The sequence below is a fragment of the Apteryx mantelli genome, chromosome 9, assembly GCF_036417845.1.
Source record: "Apteryx mantelli isolate bAptMan1 chromosome 9, bAptMan1.hap1, whole genome shotgun sequence".
Classification (NCBI taxonomy): domain Eukaryota; kingdom Metazoa; phylum Chordata; class Aves; order Apterygiformes; family Apterygidae; genus Apteryx; species Apteryx mantelli.
Window position 1 is genome coordinate 472584 of NC_089986.1, and position 26900 is coordinate 499483.

The window sequence follows — 26900 nt, forward strand, 5'->3', positions numbered from 1 at the left end:
ATTTACTGCAGTTTGAGAATACACATGGTGAATACAAATTATTAAATGTAACTGACTTTAAAGGATAGAGCATCTTTAAAAATAACTATTGCAAATGTTGTAACATATATTTTATAGATTTAGAAGACTGTTAATGGGGGCAAACAATATGTCTGTAGTCTGAGAATACTGAAATGGTTTGGACTCTTTTTTTTTTAATTGTAGAATTTCATATTTACTCGAAATAGGTCTCCACATGCATGTTTGAAATACTTCATTCCAAACACAAGTACAATATAAATACTGTTGAAATGGATCTTGTCTGCATCAAGCAATCAGTGCAGGCATGAAGGGAACAGAGTACAGTAGGTCAAACAGCAATTTTTTAAACATTCAGAAAGTACCAATTAGACAAGACATCTTGTTTGTACTTTGATAGAGAAAATTGTGGGCATTGCATGTTTATTATGGACTTTGATAATATTAGAAATAATTAGAATTAACATACTTTTTCTTAAAGAACATACATTTCTGCAGAATGTTACAAGTGCATAATAATACTATGAATGTCACTGAGCAATATGTGGTGCATGGCTGGGTAATTTCTTCTACCTATACTTTGTAGCCATTCCCAAGTGGGCCACTGTTTAACAGGCTGGCAAGTGTGCTGCATCTTGTGCTACTGTCACACAAGGGGAAGCCCCGTCTCACACATATCTCGCTCTGCTAGGATTTTCACATCCCATTGACCTCAAGACAAGGCCGGTGATTCTTCCGGCAGCTGCAGAAAAGTTGCCATGTAGCCTGCAAATGTCCATTTTAACTATGATCCCTGCCAGACCTAGGCAGCAAAAGGAAGGGGAGGAGAGAAGATGGCAGCAGCAATGTGTGACAAGCTGAATGTCAAGGACAAAAGAGGAGGGTTTAGTTCAGTGTGTATTCCTTGAGCTACTCTACTACTACCAACAGCTGTCTTTCCTCAGCACTCCCCTAACTCTGGAGCACCCAGTCCCTTAAATGTCATAAATTGGGTTTTTCGAAAACTGTCTTTGACAATTTGAACTGATGCTCACTGCTGTTATCAACACAAAGACATTCCATGTCTAGACAGCTTCTTAACAACATGCACTGCAAAACAATCCAGCTGATGACCAAAATGCAGAAGGAACACTTGAGGAAGGCAGCAGAAAATTGCCATGTGTCTGTGTTCCCTACAAAAATACTTGAGGACCGTTCTTTACAGGGTCAGCATGAGGACCTGTCTCCACTTCAGCAGTCAGCCAAAGAGCAGCAAATCAGTAAGTTGAATAAAAAACCTTCAGAACTATGAGTTTTCTGCTCAAGTGTTCTAAAAGAACTTGAAATTGGCACTACTCAGGTAACTGTGGTGTGCATCCCACTGTGTAAATCAGAACTGATGCCTGAGGAATGGACGGCTGCAGATGTAGCTAAACCTTTTAAAAGGCTTCAGAGGTTATCCATAGATCTACCAATTAATGTCAGGCTTTCTTACCAAACAACCTGGTGGGAACTGCGTTTGTGTTATTATTGATTCTGTTCTTCTGTTGTTTGCAAAATGTTGGGAAGCGAATGCTTTCCAGAAGACTGGAAAGTTTTTTGAGGTATGATGTCTGTCCTGGAAATCTTTGAAAGAGTCAGCAATAATGTGGTTAAAAGTGATACAGTCAGCTTCAAGTACTTCAGTTGTCTTCCCCTGAAGAACTGCTAATGACAGGTATGCTGGGCTGGATGAATCTCAAAGAATTTTATGTTATGTCTTCAGCAGTGTCTAAGGCCTCAGGGAGTTTGTGTTGTCCAGAAAAGCTTGATACAGAAGAGTAATTTTCATCATCTTGATTTGTGGAACATCTCCCCAGTTTTCCAACCAGAGGTGCAGATTCTTGTGCAATGACAACTTGCGAAAGTTACTGTTTGTGGAGGTTGTAGAAATAATCAATAGGTGCCAGGAGTCCAGGGCCACAGGCAAAAGGAGGTGCATTATTACACTTTATCCTGACCTGCTCTTATTTAATATAAGCCCCCCAAAGCCATCCTTGAGCATTTCCAATCATTATGTCTCTGACAGTTACTCCAAAAGCAATGAATATGTTTAGCAAGCATTCTAATGCCCTGATAAGCAATAAGGCTTATATTCAACTCATATCTGGAGCAACTGTAGTGAATAAATGTTATTTTTCTAGATTTGATCAGGTGTACAGAAGATGACTACTTTGCCCAGTACATCTGATAAGATGCCTTAATGACTCTGTACACATAAAGAGCAGTATTATTTTGGCAATAGATTCAGATGATAATGAGTAACCTTTGTTCAGCACATAGCCACATACATACATAGCCAGCAGTAGTCATTTGGAGTACACAGAAAGCCTTGTGAAGCTTCACAGGAGAGCTGTCAGTGTATCTTGTTCTTCAAAGTTCACTCAGCAGCATCCTCCCAAAAAGCATTGTGAAATGAGTAGCTTAATTCTCAGGCAATAGGATGTTGCCACTGAAAGGCAGTTTTCTTTCAGCCTTAAACTTGCTGTTTCATTTTCTCTCTCTAAGCTAGCAATATCTATCTCCTTACCATGCTTTGCCCTTGCTGTACTGACTAGGGAATTTTTCCCAGAATGCTGCTAACTCCTGTTGTTCCCTGGAAGCACATGCCTACAGGTACTTAATCGCTCCTGATCACTATCAGTCCTTGCTGGACACTGCATTCCTTTAGAATAAAGCTTTAGAAGGGCTTTCGTACAAGCTATCAATGAAGTAAACAGTGCCTGACAGGCTGAAGAGCCCAGCACCACTTTTATCAAACAGCGCTGAGGGAATTCTGATCGCTTTCCTTTTCTTTTTGTTAGAGTGTTTAGATGCCTTATTTTTTGTTAATTCTTGCAAAAGCTCTCTCTTCCTCTCCCTAGCACAGGAGTTTGTATGAACTTAGACCAGCTGTCACTAAACCTTTAACTGTGTTAAAGAGTTTTCCGGGTGCTGTATATTTTAAATATAGTGCTAAAATTCTCTGGCTAGAGCTGACCACAAGGTTTGAGATATCCCATTCTGAAGTGCTATCTGAGAGCTGAATGGACTAAGGTTTTCCTTTCCAGGAGGACCTGGACTCTGCTATGGCAGCAAACACACCTGGAGGATAGGATAATTGCCTATCAGGTCTTTCTACACAAGCAGAGGGAAGGAGTCAGTTGGAAGGTCCCACTTCTCCCACCCAAAGTCTGCACTCATCTGGGATAGAGGCTAAAGGGAAAAAAACAAGATTTGTGCCAAGTTACACTCTAGAATGGAACAGGAAGTGGAGTTCTGGTGCACCAGGAGCTCAATTCTCACTGAGTTTTAGATGGTGCAGGGCCAGGATTTCAGCTGTTCTCTGATGACCTGCAGTAGCCAAACAGCTCACTTATATAGCTGCCCTGGGGAGTAACAGTAAATTCACTTGTATTAAATTGAAATTACTTTTGCAAACATATTTTTCAGTATTCATATTTTCCTTTGTTAAAAAATGAGCCCATTTCAGCATATACCTGCCCATTCACATGCACCTGGACATGTTTTAGTCCATGACTTTAATCATAATTTGGTCTGTTTAATGACTGGTGTCCAGAGTCTGGAAATACTTGGGCACATTTGTAAGTGTGTGCAGGAAAGGAGTCTTGTGTAGTGCAAATCCTGCATAATATTTGTAGGATCTGGCACAACAGTAAAGAATTTGCTATTGGATACTTAATGTGTTATTATTTATTAGTATCACATTCCTAAGAGGACAAGCCAGGACCTTATTGTGTTAGGTTTTGCAATTTAAAAAAGCCTTTGCTTTAATGAATTTATGACCTAAATGGCATTGTTCTATTCTCAATTGCAAGTTGTTTTTCACAAAACAAGTCCAGTTTATTAAATTAAAATCCCTTCTAAGATATGAATTTTATCTAGCAAAGTCCCTCTGTGTTTCTCTTCTTAATATCACACAAATTTCTTTGCTTCTGTAGTTGAAACAGGGTGCATTAAAGAAGAACAAGATGCTTCTTTAATTTTGTTTTGTGTTCTTAGTCTGGTTTTGTATAAAAGTTGGGACTATGTGACTATCTTGTGACTTGTGACTGACACCTGTCAGTTCATTTCAGTCAATGTTTTAATTTCTTACTTATTCTCAAAGTTTATTGATTTGTTAAGGATGACAGACCCAAATTTATAGTGCCTTGAAGGAAAGACTGTGATGTGAACACACCTATAAAACTAGACACTGGAGAAATCACAGACAGCAACGACAGGTTGCGAGACTTCAGAAGTTCTGCTGTTCATCTAACTACTTGTGTGTGTGTGTGCGCGTGTGTGTTTGAGAAACTTTTTTTTACATTGTTCTCATATCATGCTGCAGATGTAAAGTAAGCCTTTTTTCCGAAAGCTTGACAGTGACTTAGAAGTGTAAAATGTATTGAAAAGTATGTTTGAAAATCTCAACCATTCTCAGGGCAACAGTGAACTATAAACAGCCAGTCCAGCTGTTTGGATATAGATGTGTTTGATTCATTAAGGAAGAGGTGCTCTGCTGCGTGAATTTTTATATGCAAGGATATATAAGGCAAAAGAAAACTTATCAACAAAATAACATGAAAACAAAGATGAAGTTAAGCAGAGTCCACACTCAGTCTGAAGGGCAGTCAAACCCAAAAGAAACTCTTGAAAAGAAAACGTAGAAGGAAATCATCCAAGAATATGGGGCTGGTGGATTCACTGGGCAAGTGGATTAGAGACTTTTACAAAGCCAATTTCAGGGGGCTTTCATTTAAACAAAGGAAGGAGCTGGAAAAACTACCCACAAATATTTGACCTTCCAAAATGCCTCTAAGGCATAATTACCTCATGTTTGCTGAACTGGTTCAAGTGATTTCCATTCTAAATGATTTTCTAGGTTCACCCATGTGTGAGAAGGGGTCTGATTATACGGAGGAGGGCAACTGAGAAGTGAAACTTCAGGAGGGAGAGGGAAATATGCCAGGGAATTTTACTGATTATGTTTGCTTCAAGGGGAGCAAAGGGCAAATAAATGTAGCCAACTTGAAGTAGCTTTTTAGCTTTGAACATGGAAAGAAAGTAACATAAGAAAAATCTGAGGTATCAATAGAACTCTATATAACTGCTTCATAGAATTAGGCAGGGATTGTAGAATGCACCCTACTTAGCTAGTTTAGCCATATGGAGTATTTTTTTTCCAAATATAAGAAAAATATAACAAAAATTCTATTTTCCCCTCGCTGCTTTTCTTTCCTTCTGCCCTTTATTTCACTAAACATAGGAGATCATTTGACTATCCTGCCATCAGTGTTCACTTTGGTGTCTGTCCATGCCCTTTCTGCAGTAGTTTCAGGTCTGCCCACTGCTTATTCCTTGACACCAGAACAAAGCACATGAGCTATCTAGGACTATAATCTGTATTAGGCTTTAGGGAAATATTTTTTAATGAAATAAATTCCATGGTTGGCACAAAAATGCATCTACCACTCACTCTCTTCAGTGAAGAGTAGAACCAGATGCACGTGAAAGTATGACTTCAGTAGTTCAGTACTGGCACAGACACAAAGGAATAGTTTATATGTTCCCTCTCTGCTCCGAACTGCTAGCAGCACTGAGGTTTTGCAGGTACAACATTCTGGTGCTCTTAAAGCACTGCACTGGTACACAGAGAGGGTCCTTAGTACTTTGTGGAAACAGTAACATCTGAAAACTTGAAGAGTTCTTAAAACTAGGGAAATAGATTTCCATGTCTGATGAGAAAACAATGTGCAATAGAAACATATTCGTATAGAAGAAAATTATTTTAAATAATCTAGGAATTGAAAGATTTTCACAAATAAAAGCAAGCAGCCATTACCCCTTCTGTCTGCATAATCTAACAAAAGGAACAATTTCTCTGAGATAGGGTAGAAATACAAGACCATCAGTGTGATAGTTGTACCACTGAAACAGTTTTTAATCATTTGAACAAATATGTTTTTGATAAAAGAAATTTCAGATTTTACATTTGAGGCTTGTAAGTTGAAATTCTAAATCTAGATAGGTAGCAATCAGAATTTTGGGAGACTCCAGTCTTTCAGTGTTTCTTTATATAATAGCAGTAACCCTCAGAGTCCTTGGGGCATCATATCCTGTTCTGCCTACGAAGTCCTCTGATGATGGAAAGGTTCACAAAGGTACAGGTTTTCATTTTATCCTTCTGTGGTCTACGGTACATATCTTGTTTATGATTCCTTCTCTTCTCTGGGCCTTTTATCATGATTTACTAATGATGAGTGAACTCACACTGCAAAGTATGGCATCGGCACCCAGAACTGCAGGTAGGTGTCCAAATCCAAAATCAGGACAACTGCCTAAATCTAAAGGTGTCCTATGAGTCCAGTGTCTGTCAGTAAGGCTCCTGCGGAGGTTCAGTACGTGTCAGGACATATGCCTCTGCCACAGAGCAGTACTGCATGGCTCAGCCTTGTTCCTGTTGAGAGATACACTCTTGGCATTTCTTTTTGCGTGTCCCTGCTGGGGCCAAGACCATACACATTCCTGGAGCGAGCCAGCCTGGTACTGCAGATATACAGCAGTAGGGCTTGCTTTCATTTATTAACTTAATGGTTAGAGCACTCACCAGGACATAGGAAAACCTGGGTTCAGGTTTCTCCTCTGCCTGAGAGGGCCTTGGGCTTTCGAGCAGGGCTGGTCTGTAAGGTACCAGAAGAAGGATATTCCAGTCAAACCTGCTGACATTGTCCACTTTGCACAGAGTACTCAGCTATCCATAGGGCCAGAGACAGAAGCAAGACCCAGTGGCTCTGCAGTACGGTTGTTAGAGGACTTGCCTGTGAAGCTGACTACTGGGCAGTAGTGCTGCTCCATACAATGCTGTAGTACTTGGTGCAGGATGCAGCACCTTCAGCCAGGGAAATCCCAGGCAGGACATCCACTCATTTTAGGATTAAGACACTCTTAAAGTGGACAAGATGTGCTATCTGAGTCCTTTAAGACAGAGGTTTGACTACATCTCTGCTACCTGACTAAGTGCTCTAATCAGTGAGTTACTGGATGAAAGGAAGTTGCTTGTAGGGTCAGGCACTCACCTCCAGGAGGCAGTTCATGACTGAATAATGCCTCTTTGGGAAAAAGGGAGTAAGCTGTTCCCTCTTCATGGCACATCCTAGTGACTAGCCTAGGAGGCTCCCCTTCTGATTTCTTGGCTCTCAGCACTGTTCTTAGATCCACAGCTGTTGTGACATCATTGCAAAGGTTAGGAACCCCCTTTGGGGATGCTCCATTAGACGGGAGTAGGGCCGCAAGTTCACAGTTGCAATGCTCAGTCTCTGTGCTGGGCCCAGAAGTGTTTGGAGGGTTAAAATCACAACTTACTTCCCAGATTTCAATCTTCTGTGCCCATGTCACCAATATGGCAAAAAATCAGATTGCTTTTTGTGGAAATTCATTCTGTGCAGACTTTTCCTGCAAAGATTAGAGCAACTCAGACAAGGGACTTAAAAGCAGGCTAAACCTATCTGTTTCTTTACCTGACCAGCATAATATGGCCAAGCCTGAAGTTTTATTTCAATCTATTAATAATTGGTGCAATTATCCCCTAAATAATTGTTGGCCTTGGTACTGCCCTTGATAACATATTTTGCACGATAAAATAGTAAAATTGTTTTTGCATTTATGGATAATTTTTCATCTGCATCTTTAGTGTCAGTCCTGGAATGAGGATCATATCCACACTTACTGTTCCCTATACAAATGAGAGACCACTGGGCTTGAAGGGTCAGTTCCTGTGAAAACACACTACACAGTCTTTGAGGACTACATGAAACTCAGAACACATGCCCTCAAAAGCATTCATGTTTCCAAAGTCTTTCCCAGCTGGTAGGAAGATTTCCTCTGGATCTTTGATGCTGTAGAGTGGCCTGGCTGAATTTGGGTCTAAGAAAATATTTATATTCCCAATCTAGCCTCCTAGTTAATGGTAGTTAGTAACAAGAAAATAAGCAATAAATTAGCATGGGGGAAAATTAATTATCTTTCACAAATTGGAGAGGGCATCTTGAGAAAATATTGCTCTGTCACTGTCCATCTGTATAAAAAGGAGACTTTGTTAGCCCCTACTGTTCACTAGACTGATTTCATAAACAGAAGTACTTAAAGTTGTGGTAGATAGGCAGAGACATGGTTAACTGTGGAGTATGTTATCTGAGTGCAGCTATCTTGAAAGCCTGAAACTATTGCACCTTTCTTGTTGACATGTTATAAGATTGTTCCACTTAGTGTTATATGGGGTCAACATGCAAAGTTTAAATTTGGATCCAAAATGTTAGACTCACGTTTCCACAGAATTTTAGAACTTTGGATCTGCTGGTTTTCCGATTCAGCTCTATTTTCAGAGACTTGAAACAAAAATGTCCTTCATGAAAAAAAAGAACAGGTAAAATAAGTGCTTGTGTAAGCTCTGAAGTCTGAGGCTTCTAAAAGCTGTGGTCTTTCATCAGTGTTTGTTTTCCATCAAGTTCAGGAGGAACTCTGAGCAGGATTTGCCTCAATTTAGGAATGAAAAAAAAATCATAATAAAATTAGAAATAAAAGAAGAATTTTGAGCGACAAGATGATTTTTCAGAGAGACATTTCTTTTCCTAGATAAGACATTCAGATCAGAAGTAAATGGTTATTCAGAAAAAACACTTAAGCATATCATTAGAACAATGGCTCCCAGACTTTCCCTGACTACCACTTGCAGACCTGTTTTGCCCACACTCAGATAGTAGCATAAATATGGAATGATGTGGCATTTGTCAGGCTCATGACTCCTCCTTTTGGAGGCTGAGAGTGAAATGCACACTTCAGTGTTCCAGAATTTGTGCCCATTCTAGCAATTTGTCTGACTGACACTTACATCTATGCATTCATGTTGGTCTATTAAAGTTCACCATGCTCTGCCAATCCTACAGAGTTAGTTATGGGCCACAGATGGATGCCTCAACTTGCTGGAGAGCCTGCATGGAAGTGATCTCTCTTCCTGTAATGCATACTGCTTGTAACAGCTGATCCTGAAAAGGAGCTGAAATAAGGACATCAAGGAGTATCATTCTACAGAAATGCATTCTCTGCATTTCTGACTGAAAAGGTATGTATTGAGTAGTTAAACTATGGCAGAGAAACTGAAGTATTTGAAAGGTTTATATTGGAGCTTGCTTTTTAACTATCTATAGTTCTGTTTGGAAAAGGGCTTATAGTCAATGTATGCTTCTGGATTGAATTTGCAATTCTTCAATCTCAAAGGAAGAATGAAAGAAATGTTATGAGAGAGAATTCCATATATGTCTCATGCCATCTGCTAATAGCATGTGTTAGTAGCTATGCTGCCAGAAACCAGGGAACAAAGATAATATCACTGTGAAGAAAATTGCACTGCTGTGAAAATGAGACTCTCTTATTCCAGAAAACTTGATAACTCAGACCCTATTGGGGCCAATTTCTGTTCACCTGACCCTTGCATAAACCCAGAATAATGTCACTCAAACCAGTGTAAGTGAGACCTTACAGAGGCAAAATTGTTCCTGCTGAGCCTAATAGAGAAAGTTTTATAGTCTCTTTCATATGATGACCTTATTGGAATTATGCAAATGAAATTATTCAGGGAGGAGGAAGGACAAAAGCAGAAGAGCTTCTCCATTGAAACCACAAACAGGCAACTGGCTTAAAAAAAGGTGGGAAGTACAGACTACTGTGGAATACTGAGGAAACTTTTGGAGTTAACCTTTCGTTGTTTATTTTTGTTTTAAGTCTCATTTGTGTGAAGCACTTGTCAGTACACTCTTTACCGCAGCAACAACAGCGACAGGATCCAAGCTGCCCCATTCCCAAAGTACAAATCCCTGCATTAGTTGTCATGTACTGCCATGTACTGAGTCCTGGCAGACAGTGCGTGGTTTTGACTAGAGTCAATAGCACAGGGAGTGCGCAGATAGCATAGCAATGAAATCAAGAAGGCAAAACCATGAAAACCAACATTTATGATGTAATCTTTGAGCTCTAACTCATTCTTTCCTCACCATGTGGATGGTATGGTAAAGTCAAAAACATCAAGAGAAATTTTAAGCAGTACAGATCTTCAACCACCTCTATTGTGAGCTGGGTTACAATGGCTGGATAACAGATGAGACTGGCTATCAGGAATGAAAACAATGAAATGTGGATTTGTAAATCATGCTAGAGATGTAAATAACATGGAGAGAAAATACCTAAAAATGAGTACAGTTTTTTTTTTTGTCTGATATAACTGTTAGAAGAGACCCTGTTAGTAGGTCTTACTCTCTGTAAGTGGAACTCTGTAATTCTGCTTGCAAGTCAGCTGAGCTTCATCCTCCTCCAGGATTTAGCCTGTGATATTTCATAAAAATGTTATTAGTAGATCTCATAAGTGTTTAAATTTCACTGTGGAGCTGGTACAAGAAAATCTGATTGCTCTGACAGTTCTCTCAAGGGTAGAACAAAGAACCTTATCATCAGACTCACAGAGAAAAAGATCTGGATTTTGCCTTAGCAGACTGGAGTGTTTATTTACACTGTTTTTCCTGGAGCAGGAGGAGGAGACCTGAAACACAAAGAGGGTTTCTGAGTGGCTCATACTTTTTTTGTGGCTCGTTTTCTTCTTAGAAATGTTTCTTTGTTTTTCAGTGTTCTAAGCACTGATACCTGTAATCCTGGACACTGGCACTGAGTATCCTGCTTAATGTTACATTATGACATAATTAATAGCATTTTAGGAAGGAAGGGGGAGCTGTTTATGAACAGCCTTTACATCTTTCAGGTTTCTTATTCCCCTGCTCATGACTTACAGTAACTGTATTTATTACAGGACTAGATGAATACAAGAAAAAAAGCTAGTCGCTGTAGATATCCACAGTGTGATCTAATGCATTGGCACTGGCCCTGTGTTCCCTGAGTACCGAAGTCTCCCATTGACTTAGGCAGAAATTATGTATGTGCAATGTTTCTATCATCAACAATGTATAAGCTCCCAGCTCTTTCATCACTCTCTCTCAAACTTGCCACATTTCGACAGATCACACAGATATCAGGGACAGATTCTTATGCCTTTATTTACAGCTAACAACTCTTTTCTGCTGTAGATTGCACAACTACAGCTTTGTAAGTAAATGTAAGAATTTGGTCCTTAGATACATACACGATAGACTTATGTAGCAAAGCAGATGTCATCAAATGTACTAAGATGTAATCAAAAATAATGCAGATTCCTCATTGGGTAACAAACTGGTTCTGTTGAAGAAAACTTGTATGGAAGCAGACTTGAAATTTCTAGGCCTCTCATGGTGCCAGCACTTTCTAAATGCCCTTTCTTTTGCTTTTGAATAACGTGGCAGAATGCTCTGCTGTGTTTTTTTCCACTACTCTATCCAAATAAGAAGATCTGTATTCTAAGGAACCAGGTGGAAGGTTGTGTCTGTGTGGCTCATATAACCTAAATTAAATCAATACATAATCTTTGTAATGAGAATACCAGTACAGCATACTTAGAAGTTTCTTATTCAGAATTTAAAGCTCTAGAATTGGAGTTATCCTTTCTTTCATTCTCTTCCTCAGCATATTGTTGGAGCATTCGTTGATGCATAAAGGCACTGATTTCCTTTTAATTGTTCATTATGTATTGTGAGTGAAATTTGGCTTTGGGGGGTTCTGGACAACAGATTAAACTATTTGAACTGGAAGGAACTTTTTGTCTAGGTGTTAAGCTTCTGAGGGTTTTCTGTGGTCTAGGCTTGAATATTGCTACTAAAGCTCTGTGTGTGATGTCCAGTAGCCAGTAACTATCATTTAATCAACTCTCACCTAAGATTGTTTTCTAATATGTAAGCTAATTTTCCTGGTTTCAGTTTCAGACCTCTCCTCCTTGTCAAACCCACTTTTCATCATTTTAAATAATTCTTCTCCCTCTGAAGTATAATTACCTCAAATGTCTTTTTTTTTCCTTCTGTTTCATACGACATAAATCCCCTAATTTCTTTTTATATTATGCCCTGTCAGTGCTTTATCATTTTAGTCACTCAATTTCATTTTTAAATCCAAAAATATCCAATACCCTAAAATAATATTACAGAACTTCACAGGAAGGTTCTTACATGTGCTATTACATGTGTTGATGAGTCACACATTCCTTCTGAAGCCACACAAACTTTCCTGGCTGAAATTTTCTCTGTGAAAAATGCAAACTCAGCATTCCTGTATGGTGGCATGTTCTTGTCATCAAAACAAAATAGTATGGTGATGGAAAAGCACCCAAAAAAATCCCCAGATATGAGATGTCTTTATTTTTCATTCCAAGCAAGCAGTCATGTCTCTGGAAGGGTGAATTCTTGTTCCCACTCTTAATCTTCTCTGTGCTAAGCTGTCTTTTGAAGGTCCCCAAACTTTTAGCCTAGTGATACCTCAGGCCTGTCTGTGGATGCACAAGGGGGTACAGTGCAAATGACTGAGGTTAGATGAGAATAGGAGAAGGTGCAGCCATGACCATGAATGGAAGCTGGGAGGCCAGTGTAAATGTCAAGAGGAAGAGAAAGAAGGCAAGAAACAACAGAGTGGAGGAGAAAGAGGTGAAGCAGAGGGCAAGGCGGAAAGCAAAAAGGAGCACTCTAGTCCTGGGTTGAAGGGAGGTGCCAAGGAAAGGAACATGCTCATTAGAGCATATGAAACTTTCCTCTCTATTAATGTAGTGCAAACTTTTAGGCTTCACCACTGGTCTTCATGCCAGTGCTCTCCCATTCTTCCTCTCTAGGAAGCTATCCCTAGTCCTCCACCTGTGTACGCTTACTAGAGCTGAGAGGATCTGCCATGTCACCAGTTAAATGTACGTACGTACATGAATCAGGCTTTTCTTCACCTAGTGACTGTCTAGTTAATATAGTCAAGAAGCCAGGGAGGTTGAGGGATGTTAACAACTGTCAAACTGCCAAATAGATCTGCTAGTTTCAAAACTAATATAATGGCATACTATACTAGGCTTGTAGCTCTTCAAAAGTAAGCATCCATGGAGCAGGATCATAAAAATCTTTGAGGAACTCAATAGCAAGCTACCTATGGTTCTTCACCCTTGTATTCTCATGGGTTATTGCTCAATGAGAGAAATATATGGTGTTTTGTATGAACCAAGAGGTAATTCTGAGCAGCTACTTAAATAGCCTTGATTATGTTTAGAGAAGGCTGTGGCTAGAATCTCTGAATAAACATATTGCCACAGATGACCACCTGATCTGTGCTTATGGACTGTTTGTTGTTCAGCCTACCAGGATCTAAAAAAAAGCCAATTTACTAAGTTTAAATACCTCAAAATAAAGCTGAGCAAACACAAGACGCAAATAGCTGGGCCTGCTCCAAGACTTTGCTTAGTATGAGCTATAAAAGGAAGCATTGTACAGGGGCTTTGTAGTGGAACAGAGTGCAGTTCAGTTTCTTGTGGTATTCCAGACCAACCACATAATGTTTGATCAGTCTATCATGCACACCTGAGGAGCCCAGTGGGCTTAAAATGCAGGCATTTATTTAAATACTACATTGACAAAGAAAGACAAACAAGTGACTAGGCCCCATGAAAGGAAGGATGGAGAAACCCAATGGTTTATTTTGTTTTAAATCCTTTTGCAAATACAACTAAATATCCACTTAAGTTTAGAGACAACCCTTATCTGCACAAGCTCCGAACTGCTTAGCTTGCCAGGTGTGCTCTTTGGAGTGCCATGTGGGAGACGGGTCATTCCACTCCCCTTCCCCTCAGATCACAGTGTTGATTGTACATAGCCCTGAACCCCAAAGTTATCCCTTAATAAGTGCACTCAGGGTTGAGAATCTGTAATACTTGGGGGCAGACCTATAAATATACACTTTCTTTTTCTGGATGGGGTCTCTGTTTTTCCACCAGAGGTGCCTATCCAGGACACAAGAACATGGCTTACACAGTCCTTAACCCACTGTATTTACTCTTCTCCTGACTGTATCTGAACTTTGAGAGGATCCGGAGGACCAGGCCATTACAAACTGGAACAGTGCAGACAGTTGGTACTGACATTCAGCAGCTCATCCTTGTTTCTAGGAGGTAAGGCTAAGGATCCTACTAGATTGCTGTCCAGCCTCCTCATAAAGCTTTGTGATTCAGGCGGAGTTAAACTCTAACCCTGTTCCAGACAACCCTTACATTTAACACTAATCTGAAGTCTCACCCTCAGAAATGTAAGCTCAGCAGTGCACACACTACACAATAGAGAATAAGCACACCTCTGGACAGGGGGACATCAAGAAACAATGAACTTCCAGGTGTTTATCCTGGGCATTCAGACCCTATGCAGGTGAGCAGGGCTTAGGACATGCATATGAGCTTCCACGTTTGCTTTTTTTTAAGTGAAGCTGACAAAATTTAAAAAACAGAAATGAAAGCCCATGACAGAGGGGACAAACCTGAAGCTGTTTAATGTCTGTGGGAGTTGAAAAGTTCACAGTGACAGCTGAGATAAAGAGACCTGGCTTCAAACCCTTCTCCCTCCCTGCACCTCCATTCCTTTTGTTTTTGCGAAACAAACACCCAGCTTCCTTAGCCCATTGATAATCATGTGTTGCTTTATTGTGACTTAAAATTAACTGTTATGTATAAAATCGTAATGTTATTATTATCTATTATGACATGGAAGTAGTGTAGGTTTAGAAATCATCAGTAAGATGAAAACAGCTTGTACCCAAATACATGAGGTATGCTAATATGTTTGTTTGTGGTCACTGCACTGTTTTGTTCCCCGCAGCGCTAAGATGGGCAGTGCCTTCCTTATAGTTAGAATTCTTCATCTAACTATATCTGTTGAATCTTGCTCTTGTGTTAGATTATCAAATCTCTCTTCCCCGCACATTATAAAACCCTGTAGATAGTGATCAAATCATCTTTTACCATTCCCATTTTTAAGCTAACTCTTTCAAAATTAATGCAGGCAAGTTATCACAATATACTGGTTAGAAATTTCTTGCTTTAGTAGCCGCTGTTTTAGCATCCTCCTTTGGATGATGGGATGGAAATTGTTTCATAATTTTAAATTACGGATTCATTGGTTGGCTTCTTCCCAGTTGTGATGCTGGAATATTTATTGAACTGATCTGCCTTTTCTGCACAATTGTTTACAGTTGTATCAGCTCCACCTAGTAATGGACCAATATTACTGTTTTGATTGATCCTAATATACTTGGAAATCTCCTTTATTTGCCTCCACTCTGCTGGATATAGATTGTTCCTTTTGTCATTTTGCCTTCCTTATCAAGTCTTTGAAAATGCTGGCTTCTGATTTATATTCATTACTATCAACTAACCCTTTCTGCTCTTTGTTATTTATGAGTTTCTCTTCAATTATTGTTAGGCTGGCTTTTTAAAAAGATAACTGCTTCTAATTCTAAGCTACATTCACTTTTCCCCCATCATTATGGCCTTTCTGCCTGAGAATGTGGCTTTTTGAACATCTAGAAAAATTGTCTTAATATTCATGGTAGTCAATCACATTTTCATCACATTTTCTTCCTCTTTATTCTGTTTGCATCAATAATTGCTTTCAGATTTCCTTGTGTACTGCCACACGAGAAAGGCACATTCATATCCCAGTTTCCCCTTTCCCATGGTACTGAAGTTCTGCTGATGGTAAAGGGGAAGTTGAGGGGAAAGACACTAGCTCCACAGTAGCTCTTCTGGGTAAGTAATAGCAATACTGCCTTTCAAGAAGCTCCTTGAGTTACCCCTATACAAAACAGTTTCACCTTGTGGGCAGCAGCTACTAATTTTGGTACTGACAGCTTCATCATCAGCCCAGGCTTATAATCTGGGTAGCCACAGCTGACCCTTCCTCCATCTCTGTGGCTCCCCTCTCCACACACACTCCAGCTAGGCAGGCACCAGGTCTTTTTGCTTCTTTCTTCACAGCAGCACTGACAAGATTTATAAATGTCAAAGATCTTCCTCACAGTACGGCCCCCAGATGAAAGCAGACACTTCATCTCTTCAGTCAGACCCACTGCCAGCCCTTCCAGCAGCTTTTCCCCTTCCTTCTTAAACTCTTCTTGCCTAAATGTTTCTCCTCATTGCTCTTCTCCAGTATCATCTCAATATATCATCTTATCTTTGAACTTCACAAGAATGTTCTAGAGAAGCAGAGAGTTGGTGAACGTACCTGGGTGGCATTTCTAGAATCTGGCACAGTTCTGTAAGTATAAAGACATTGTACAAAGAAATTAGGGACAGACAGTCTTGAGGAAAAAGCTCAGCTGAAGATTTGCTATTGACATTTGTGTTTATGACCAGAGTCAGCTCCAGGCAAAAGGAACAGTGGGACAAGGATGCTGTCTGTGAAAGATAAGTAAGTGTCTCACTAGCACTTTTAGTAAATTCCTCTGGTGTCATAGGACATAAGCTAGAAATGACTGCTGAAGACAGCTGGAAAGCTGAGCAAGTATATGTGATCTGCAGCCCCCACTTTCCCTTCCCAGACCCTCTCCATGTTCCTGATGAGGAGAGGAACAGTTTTGCATAAGTAAATGCTGGCCTGTCTGCACTGACAGAGTTGCCCCCATTTACCCATTCAGTCAGATCCAGAGAACCATCTCCCCTGAAAGCCTCTACATCCGTCCGCAGTGGAGTTCCCTGCTAGATCAGAAGGTGTCATGGGGCGGTGACTGGCAGGAAGACTCACCTGAAAAGCTGGAGTCAAACCACACCAGTATTGCATCTTTGCAGCAAAGAGTTAAATACTGAGTCTGAGCATTCATTCCCGCTTAGCAGGAGAGGGCCAGAGATGCCTGCCACACATGCACCCAGCTCTGTTTCCCCACAGCTCCCTCCCTTGCCTCTCACCTCTCCTTGACCCCCTACCACTCCTTTAGTGTCTCTGCATAGTTCACACAGACCAATCAAGCTCTCTCCCAGCCACTTCAGTCAATACAGCGTCTCTTTGCAGAGCCTTCTGTTTCCATGGTAACTCAAGATAGGAGGGGCAGCATATTGCTGTAGGGGCTGCTGCGAGATCTCGCTGGTATGTATAGGCCATGTGCGAGTAGAAAGCCTCACTCCGGCTCTCACTGAAAAGGCTGGGACCTGTACGGCTTTTATCAATAAACCAGCACCACAGAAGGCGTAGCCCAAGGATGCAAAGCAGAGCCTTGTGAAAACACCCCCCAAGCTGTCTGGTGATAGCCTAGAATATAACTGACCAGAGCACTTTTTACTTTTACTAGTCTACTTGATGAGAGAATATAATAGCCACTTTCTTAACCTCTGCACATGTAGGAGTGGAAAGCAGAGAAGTGAAATAAGCAAGAGAACTGGAGAAATATAGTTCAAATACAGCTGAGCAATGTATTCTAATCACCTTGGGAACTGAGACTGCTCTCCAGTGTGTGAGTTCCTGCAACACACTTCAGTGTTCATAAATGCATGCAAAATCATTTTAGGAACTCCCTGGTCTGATTTTTGGGAATAGAGAGAAAGGTCAAGCATCTGTAATTTCAATTATGCTGAATTGCAATTATGAGCACCTGTGATCTCTGAAAAACAGGGCAAAGAGAGTAACTCTTCACTTTTGTTATATCTTGCTAATGATCATTTTGTTTAGGAATGATTTGTCTGGATTTTGTTGCTTACAGTTTGAGGTGTTTTCGACTGGCCATGCAATACTATTTCTGCTCTCTGATTGCATGTTTGGAGAAGAGAAATAAAAAGAATTTAAAGATAGTTTGGCACTTACATAAATGAGGACTAACTGTGCTATTGCAAGTGAAGTCTGAACTTGCCCAAAATTCAGCCTATACCAGTTTATTGTCTTGCTCTTAAAAAGTGCAGAATTCTGTCAGCTTTGAGATTTTTTTTTTTACTTGTAAAAGATGCTCTTAAGACTACTCTTTAAAATATACTCTATAAAAGGTTTTTTGGTAGGGAAGCTTTTAAGAATTTTTACAGAATTGTTCTAGAGCAATTACAGAATTACAATTGAAATAACTTAGGAAAGAATATAGATGGAAGTGAAAAAACATTTTATAAATTCAAATAATAAGAAATTATTATGCAAAATAAAACTATGGAAATAAAAGTGAATTCCAGAGAGCTGAGAAACATGTGCCAGAGAGATGTATAGAGATTGGCACAACTTATCTGAAGCATCAGAGTTTATCAGGGTCTTCAGTCTTCCTTGCATCTAGGAAAAATTATATGTTATCCCAACAGGTCTGGGACAGTTTCAGATCAGTGCAGAGCTGTACTGGTCTGTATTACGTAGATTACAGCTCATAGCTCTGAGCTTTCACATGCCTGTTATCTTGCTGCTTATGGCTTGAAGAGAAGCCAATATGACCTTAGGCTATAGGGAAAAATAGTCTGTGAAACCACATTGCCTCTCTGGTAAACATAATCCAGAAAGATGACTCACATCTGAAATGTAAGGGTTTACTTCGCAACTTCTAAACAACCACTTAATTTTACGTCTGAATACCAGTCAGTGGATTTGCAAACCAGTACATAAGTAGAGACAATTACTTGTACTTAATTTAATCAGAAGACTACTTTTCAGTAGCTGTTCAACAGTGTTATTTACACACTAATGAAGCTTTCAACAGAGCTTTGTGTAACATTGCACCACACAGGAGAACAATTACTGTTTGAACAATTACTGTACCATTACAGGATAGTTGAATCTCTAATTATAACTTTGTGAAATACAATGACAAACATGCTGAACACCAGAACATAATAACATTCAGTGAGCATGCATAAATGAAGCCAATGTCCTAAAAGAGTCACTACTTAAGTAAGAATGCTGTTCAGCAGAGCATCTTTTTATGACATTATTCCTGAGACTAGAGACCCATGACATTACAGTCAGTGCATGAAAACAGATTTGTCTCTCTTCTTGTTTATAGAGACTCTAACATTCATGAGTGTTAGTGATCGCTCAGAACAGTGGTTCTAACTATCCATAACTAACACGACATCCGTCTTTCAGAAGAGGTTTTGAAACACTTACCAGACTGTTCAGTGAAGAGCAACAATTAACAGAAGGGAAATAGCAACACAAAATTAGAAAAAAAACAACCTGTGGTGGAAAGCGTAGACTACCCGAATCTTCCATTACATGTCAGAGAGATATCTTGCTCTTACCAGATATTCTTGCTGTAGTCCTCTCACTTCCTTGAACCCTTACCATTTTCTGCATTCTTACTAAAAGAATGTAGAGGGCTGCTTTATATCAGCTAGCTTTCCACAGGCAGAAGGGCTAGAGACTGGGTATGTTTCAATGGCTGTGTATTTCTCATATGTTTGATCTTGGGGTAGCAATTGTAGCTATCTCAACAATGATGGGCCCATGTGGTGAATAGCTAGATAGTTCTAATCCGCTCCTTCCCACTTCATGCGTACTTTGAACCCAGCCCAGAGATGTTTTATACTGCCTGATCCCCACTGGGTCCCTTCCAGAGATCAATCTTGTTTTTCTTTCCTGACTTTTCTATAATTATAGAGCCTGGAGCCTGGAAGTGGGATGCCAGACAGCTGCTGGCCAATTTCCTGTGCTGAAGATGTACAGGCAGAGGCAGGGCTGCTCATATTGACTCCTGTGAGGTGAGGGATGGTATTCAGTTCCTTAGTAAATCTATCGTGGCACAGTTGATGCTGATTCCTGTGCAGTAGTGAATTGAACTACATGCCCAAAGCTCTTACCACCACACGCCACCTTTCACATTACTGTCCTGGAGGCTGCTCACCCTAAAGCAAGGACGGATGAACCGGACATGCAGCAGCCTCTGAAAAGGCACACTTCATAGCCTAGTGCACTACGTAACAAAGACTACTGGATCAGACCAAGGCTCCTGTTAGTCCAGTGTTTTGTCTCCCAATTTAGCTGTAAGTAGATGCCTACAGAATAGTAGGAAAAGGGCAAATATATCTACTACTCTCCCCCAATATTCTCCCAGCCTTTGACTATTTTCAGAGGATTTCCTGAGCTGGTTGTAATCTGTCTGTTTGGTAATCCCCACCGGCTCTCTTCCATGAACTTGTCTATTCTCCCCTTGAATCCCTGAGAAACTTTTGCATGTTTTTGCAAATACCCTTTGTGAGGAGTTCCACAGCACTAGTGCTGCTGTATGAAGAATAACCTTCTGTGATTTGCTTTCAGCCTGGCTCTTACAATCCTTAGCTCTTTGTAAGCACCATTATCTACCCTCTCCACATTGCTCATCATTTTGTAGCCTTCTGCAATCCCCTCCCTCCACCTCATCACCTATTTTCCAGGCCTGTTCAGTTGTCCTCCATATGAAACCTGCCCTATGGCTGTGATCATCCTTGTCGTTCTCTGAATTTTTTCCAGGTCTAATGTATCTGTTGGAGATGAGGTGATCAGAATTGCACACACCGTTCAATGTGTGGCTGAACCGTGGATTTGTACCGTACCCTAATTATGTGTTCTATTTGGGTCTCCATTCAGTCTTAATAGTTGCCAGAGTTTGATTTGCCTTTTTTGACCACTGCTGAGCACTGAGCTGATGTTTTCATGCTATCTAGCACAAGCCCAAAGACTCACTCCTGCTGGGTAATGATCAGCTCAGAGCCCACTTTTATAGATGAAGCTATCATTTTTCCCAGTTACTTCACTTTACAGCTATCTACATCAAATATAATTTGCTGTTGTATTACCCTGTTATTCAGTTTTGCTAGGTCCTTCCACATTACTTCACAATCAGCTCTTACTACTGCAATATACTGAAGTAAGTGCTAGTTATCTTTAACATGCTGGGCTGTAAACTGCAGTGGGTTGGGAGCTGCTAGAAGTCCTGTTTAGCATTTCCCCTCCAGGGTTACTAACATCCAGGAGAGTCAGGGCAGGAAACTGGAGATAGTTACAGCATCACTCACCTCCTTTTAATCTACTGTCAGATGTGAGTGTGTCACCTTAATCCCACATACTGTAATAAAAATCTTTATGCTCTCTGCAGTGGACAAAGCTGGTGAGGCCAAGTAGCCAATTTTAAACCAGTTACTATAACCCCTTTTTTTCCGAAGTAGTATAACTGATTTTGTAATCACTGTATATACTATATCCCAGCAGAAAAAAAAAAACAAAACATTCTATAACTTTGGCTGCAACAGTAAATTAACTTTGGACTTTGCTAGAATACTTCACTGGGTTGTGAGTTTGCTTCATTCTCATATCACAAACTGCACTGACATGTAACATACAAAAAAACTGAGTTTCTTTGTAATGTCTGTCACATGTGAATAAAAAGGATTAGAATAGCATCTTCTTTAAAAGTGATGAGCAAGCATCTTCAGTTAGATGAAGATGAGAAGTTTTGTGGTTAGACACTGAATTAGGAGCCACAGGACTTGGCTTCTGTTTCCAGTACTGAACAAAGCTTCTGCAATGCAATGACTAACATGCTCTCCTTCTGGTGTGTTATACCAGCTTTCCATGCACACAGAAGAATTCATGAGGCAAATAACAATAACATGACTCTCTCTGGACCCTTCACTTATTGCCAAGAAACTTTACTCTTAACACGCATAGGATAAGAAACTCCTTTGCATTGCTCCCTTGCACAACATTTACTGAAGGATATGATTCAGGGATAGCTTCTTATTGTGGACAGGAGGGCATTCCTTAGCTTTCACAATCACCAGACATTAAAACACAGATTACTATACCAGTGCAGCCCTTTTTCTTGAATGATGATAATATTTGGCAGATCTATTGTTTCCAACAGAAAACTCTCGTTACATCACCCCAAAACAGAGTACAGCATATGCTTCCCCTTTCTCCTGATATGCCCACTTCCCACCATGGTTGGCAGTGCAGGGCAGTTGCTTACAGCAACTCTGGGTACTAGTGGGGAGGAAACACACCCCCAAGTGCTGTTGGTCCTGGATTTTCAATCCCTATACATCAGCAGACCTGGGTAAATGACAACACAGACCCAAGAATAAGGGCCAAAGTCTGCAGGCACCAAGTGTAACCACTGAAGAAGTCTGCTTTCAGTGACTGAATCTGGCTCTCTTTTTTCAGGAACCAAAAATGCTGTCCGTGAAGTAAACAGCTTAAGTTACTATGCAGAAAAAATACAATCATCACCTAGCCAGTCCTTTGGGATGAAAGATCTTGAAAGTGTAAATGAGATGGAACTGGCATGTCTCTTGCCTGAAATATTTGAAAGCATTTGTTGGTAGCAGGTATAATCATGTACTGCTAGCCAGACAGTGGAGCCAAACCAATAGCCGTTGACTTGCCAGCTGTGTGATCTTTATCATTCCTTCTGGCTAAGGGAAAAGCAGGTGATGACTTGGGACAACTGCCAGGCATTAGGAAAGACCACTTATGCGTATGGTTGATTTTATAGCCAAGGAATACTTTGTTTCCCAAGTACAAAGCACTGATTACAGCCAACATGTTCACCTCAGCTTTGCGACTGTGTTCTCAGGAAACCGGCATAACACTTCATGGCAACATGGGACCACCAAGAGGAACTATAAAAGCAGATGAAGCAAGTAAGGTGAATGGTGCTGAACTGTTGGGGGGAAAGCAATTTTAGTACAATGCTGACCACTAATACTGCAAAGTCATTTTTGCAGCTAAACAATGTGAGCAGGTGCAGCAGTTGTTCATGTATGGATTAGGCAGGTCCCTTTGGTATTCCACAACAGAAGCAAGTACAATGAGGAAACAGAGACTTGCAACTAAGTCACTAAGGGCTGAAAAGGTCAGATCCTGCCGTAGCTTTGACTTGCAGTCTGACAGACTACCTACATTCCAAGTTGAAGAACTTCAGCTTTTCGCATTTCAGCCTTAAGAATACTAAATAATGTTTTTGTCCCATTTCATCCATCAGATTTCTCAGTTTTATCCAGTTTCCATAAGAATCATTTGCATTCCTCAAAATTACCCAATTTTGCTGACTCACTTGTAAGTGCGTGACAACGATGTCCGCTTCAGAGAGGCCTTGGAAAGGTGATGTTAGTAACAGCTGTAAGGTGCCCTGAGTGGTGAAGAGTCTCAAATGAAAAGCAGTATGGCTGTGCAAAGCATTATAAAGTCTTTGTAAATTAAGATAGTAACAAGGCAGGTACATATTTTTTGTTAGCATGTGAAATTCAGTATCTGTGCTAAACATAGCATTTTGACGCTAATAATCTCCACCAGCTGCTATGGCTGCAGATCAGTCCTTCAGTTCATTTCAAAACATGTGTTTTCCTCCAGTTCTTGGACTCCTTCACCTTTGTAGCCACCAGGATTTCAACGCAGTTATTAAACAGCTCACATGTACCTGCCCCACCTTCCAGGACGCTCATCTGCATTCCTCACCCTGCTCCGAGACATGCTTTGTTCATGTATTTGCATTCTCAGAGCTCACGTCCTCTGTCTTACTTATTCATGTGGGACTAAGTAATCCTATGAAGTGCTGCTGAGTTACAGTCATGATGAATTTAGCCCACAGTCTGCAAAGCCAAGTGATCCTGTCTTTGCAAGAACAGATAAAAGGTACATTATCCTATAGCTTAATCAGTACTTTTTGGAAGTATTTTACAACTTGCTTAAAAAAATTAAATGCTGGAAATATTTGTAGTGACAAACTTTTGACCTTACTACACACATAACAACCTTTATATATTTTTTTGTTTGTTCTCAGATCTGTGACCAAAATTTGCAAGTTTTCTCCCAGCTTTTTCTCAGTTTATAAAGCTTTTTCTAATCTGTGTTTACTAAACCTCCAATTTCCAAATGCTGTTAATCTTTCAAGCCCTCTAAATTTCTCTGACAGAGACAGCTCTGTCTTCCAGTTGATGCAGTATTAGTAGGTCTGATGGAACAAAACCTGAGGTCACAACACATGACCTTGGAGGATATTTTGAGTCTGGACCTTGGCATAAACCAGCTGAAAAATGATCCCTCCTTTCCCCCTTCTTGTCCTTCTTGTGCAGTGCAGCAAATCAAAACCTCAGATCTGCATAACTCCTATCACTGCTTGATTTGCAGTCTGGAAAAAAAAAAATCAAGCTCCTCATTTCCATACAGCAAGTGGGAACCAGTAGTGGTTGGCAACTTTCTAGTCTTGGCCAAGGGCAAAGGAAATAGTTAATCTATCACTACTTTGAAATATAAATCTGTTTGCTTCTTACTGCGGCAATGGAAAGATCTGAGTCCTTGACTAATATTAAAACATTCAGCTTAGGCTGATCTCATTTCCCATTTTTCTGTTCTCATCTCAAATTTTATGCCTTGATTTTTAGTTGAAATCTTTTGTTTTTAAGGTTTACCTGGCATCAACTGCTTCTCAGTGCTGTTTATTCTTTCCATTAATTAAACTTCTTAGCTGCTTACTTAACATATTACCTAATTATGATTAAAATGCAAACAATATTCTGTTCTGAAAAGATCTAAGAAGTGGTATTTCAAGAAGAGTTTGTTAGATTTTGTATGGTAGAAGTGCCCCCAGGTTCTGGGTAGGAAAGATGTTCTGCCAATTACCCTCACTTTCTTCTAGTCACCTTTCTGCAAACATAGGTCCTGCTCAGCACTTCCAGTGTGAAGTGAGGATCATAACAGATGGAGGCATATAGTTTGAGAACTTTGTTTATGATAAATAGAAACATCCTTAAAATGGCAAAGTTGATTAGGACAATCAGAAGGGTTAAGATACGATAACACTAAACGAATATTGAATGACATTGGGAAAATGCTATGGTTTAATGCGAGTCCACCCTAAACCAGGAGGTAAAGAGGTTGCTAACAGATTCATCTCAGAACCTTTGCAAAAGAGTTTCATTTAGAAGAAATGCCTGGGAAGAGAAATGAAGATAAGCAGCAGGAATCAGAGGCTGGCTGTTTTGGCAGACAAGCCCATGTTGTCACCCGCGTGAAAGTTTGCAATCCTGCTGAATGATAGGTACTCTACAAGCCTTCTTGAGAGGAGGGAGTGATCTAGTAATGGGAGAGGTTTTTTTCCTTTGGGACAGATCCCAACCCATACTTGCTTTAAGGTTGTGGATTTCTTTTGTTGATTCATTGCAATACTGTTTTGATTTAGGAAGCTGACACACCTTGAGATGTGGTATCACTTGTCTGATTACAGCAGAAACTCTTCTGACTAAACACCAGTGCAAGGCTTTCCTGTTTTCTCAGTTTTATTTTCTATATTGAGCTTTGCAGTCTTTTATCCATGATATCCTGGCATACATAAAACTGCACTTTAAAAGGGGCCAGTCTGTTTTTATTGAGAAAAAAAAACACCTTCTGATGTTTTTGCTAGCATCAGTCCCCAGAATACAATTCCTAACACCGGGAACGTTCCCCACTGATGTGCCAGACAAAAGTTCATGGTTTTGTCTTACTGAAGTCTTGATTATTCATGAAGTTCCCAATTAGTCACTCCACACCCTTGCATTATTTCTGACAGATGTAAAATGCCTTCTGCTGAATTCCTACTCCAAAGAGCCCTTTGCATGACCGGTTTATCAGTGAATGCTAGCAGACTCATGATTTACAATGCTTCATCATCACGGTATGTGCAATTCTAAACATGATGACTAGGAAAACCAGACCCACCTATTTTTTTCTATAGGCTCACAGCCTCAAAAACCTCCCAGCAGCCACACAAGAGGAGTTCATCCAAGGAAGGTGTGTGTGCTGTGAGACCCTATATTACCCTGTGGATCTCAACATGGCTATGAAGATTAAAGAAAATGGATCGGCTAAAGGTATATGAAGTCACATGCAGGGAAGATCTGGAGGTCAAAATATTAAAATGAAGAATCATTTCTGTCACTTTTCACTTTCTTGCTTTCCTTTTGCTGCTAAAAATGTGCTTACCACTGGCTAAATACTCAGCTGTAATGTAAGTAATGCATGTTAACTGTCTGTGTGTGAACAGTGGAGATGAGACATTTTCCTTTGTGAGCTAAAACTCAGCACTGGTCCCTTGCCCTGCCCATGTTGACCTTGCCTCCTTTAAAAAACAACAACTCTCTGCTGTGTTTGCCCACAAACACAGTTAGTACACATCACTCAATACAGGATTAAGGCAAAAATCTTCTGCCAATGCCTACAGAAGACAGGCATAGGCCATTTCCCAAAGGCTCTTCAGCCTTTTCCTGAAATAAAAGATCTCTAGACTGGCCCTTAGGGATTTTTACACATCTTCTTTCTTCCACAAAGAAAAGCTCTTTTAGGGGCTCCAACAATGAGGGGAACCTTCCCCAAAGGAGAGCCTCCTCCAAAGCAAGCAGGCACTTTGTAGAAAAGATGCTTTGAGGGGTACCAATAACTCCTCCTTGCGACCTTATGCTGCTCTCAGTTGCAGCTCTGTTTTGCACCAGCTCCATTACACAGCAGGAATATACGCACAGTAATTCAATTGCTAGATTTGTATTAGTCCTAGTAGCGAGTGGATTAGTGTTGATGTGGTCAGATGTAATCATTATCCTGTACGTGACAGTGTATGTGTCTCATTAGAAATGGTGTGGTTTCTCATTAGAGGGGAGCTCTGTTGAGCAGATGAGTACTCACCATAGGAAAAGACTGTGTAGAAATCTCTGTTACCATACCTGCAGTCAGTGAAAGGGACTGATGCACTTCCATGGGAGGCTGCAGTTATATTCCCTAGTAGGTGGCCAGTCCTGGCATAATGCGAGACTGAAGATATTAGCTCTGCATTGTGAGATTTTTCGGCTGTGACTCCACGTGTTTCTCCTATGAAAATCTCTGTCATTGCAAAACAAAACAACAGCCCCCAAAATAACGTTGAACAGTCATTTTAGCAATTATGAAATCAATTATTCATTTGACTAATAAAAAAAAAAACTCATTAGACTTTACAAT

At 40.3% G+C, this 26900-nt stretch overlaps 1 long non-coding RNA gene across 1 annotated transcript in view; it reads left to right on the top strand.

Annotated features, from left to right (window-relative positions):
• Positions 1 to 26582, top strand: part of LOC106484188 (uncharacterized) — an 86422-nt gene extending 59840 nt beyond the window's left edge. The window contains exon 3 of the long non-coding RNA XR_001292532.2: positions 25645 to 26582. This is a non-coding gene — a long non-coding RNA (uncharacterized lncRNA). The remainder of the gene's footprint in view (positions 1 to 25644) is intronic.
• Positions 26583 to 26900: the final 318 nt, after the last annotated feature.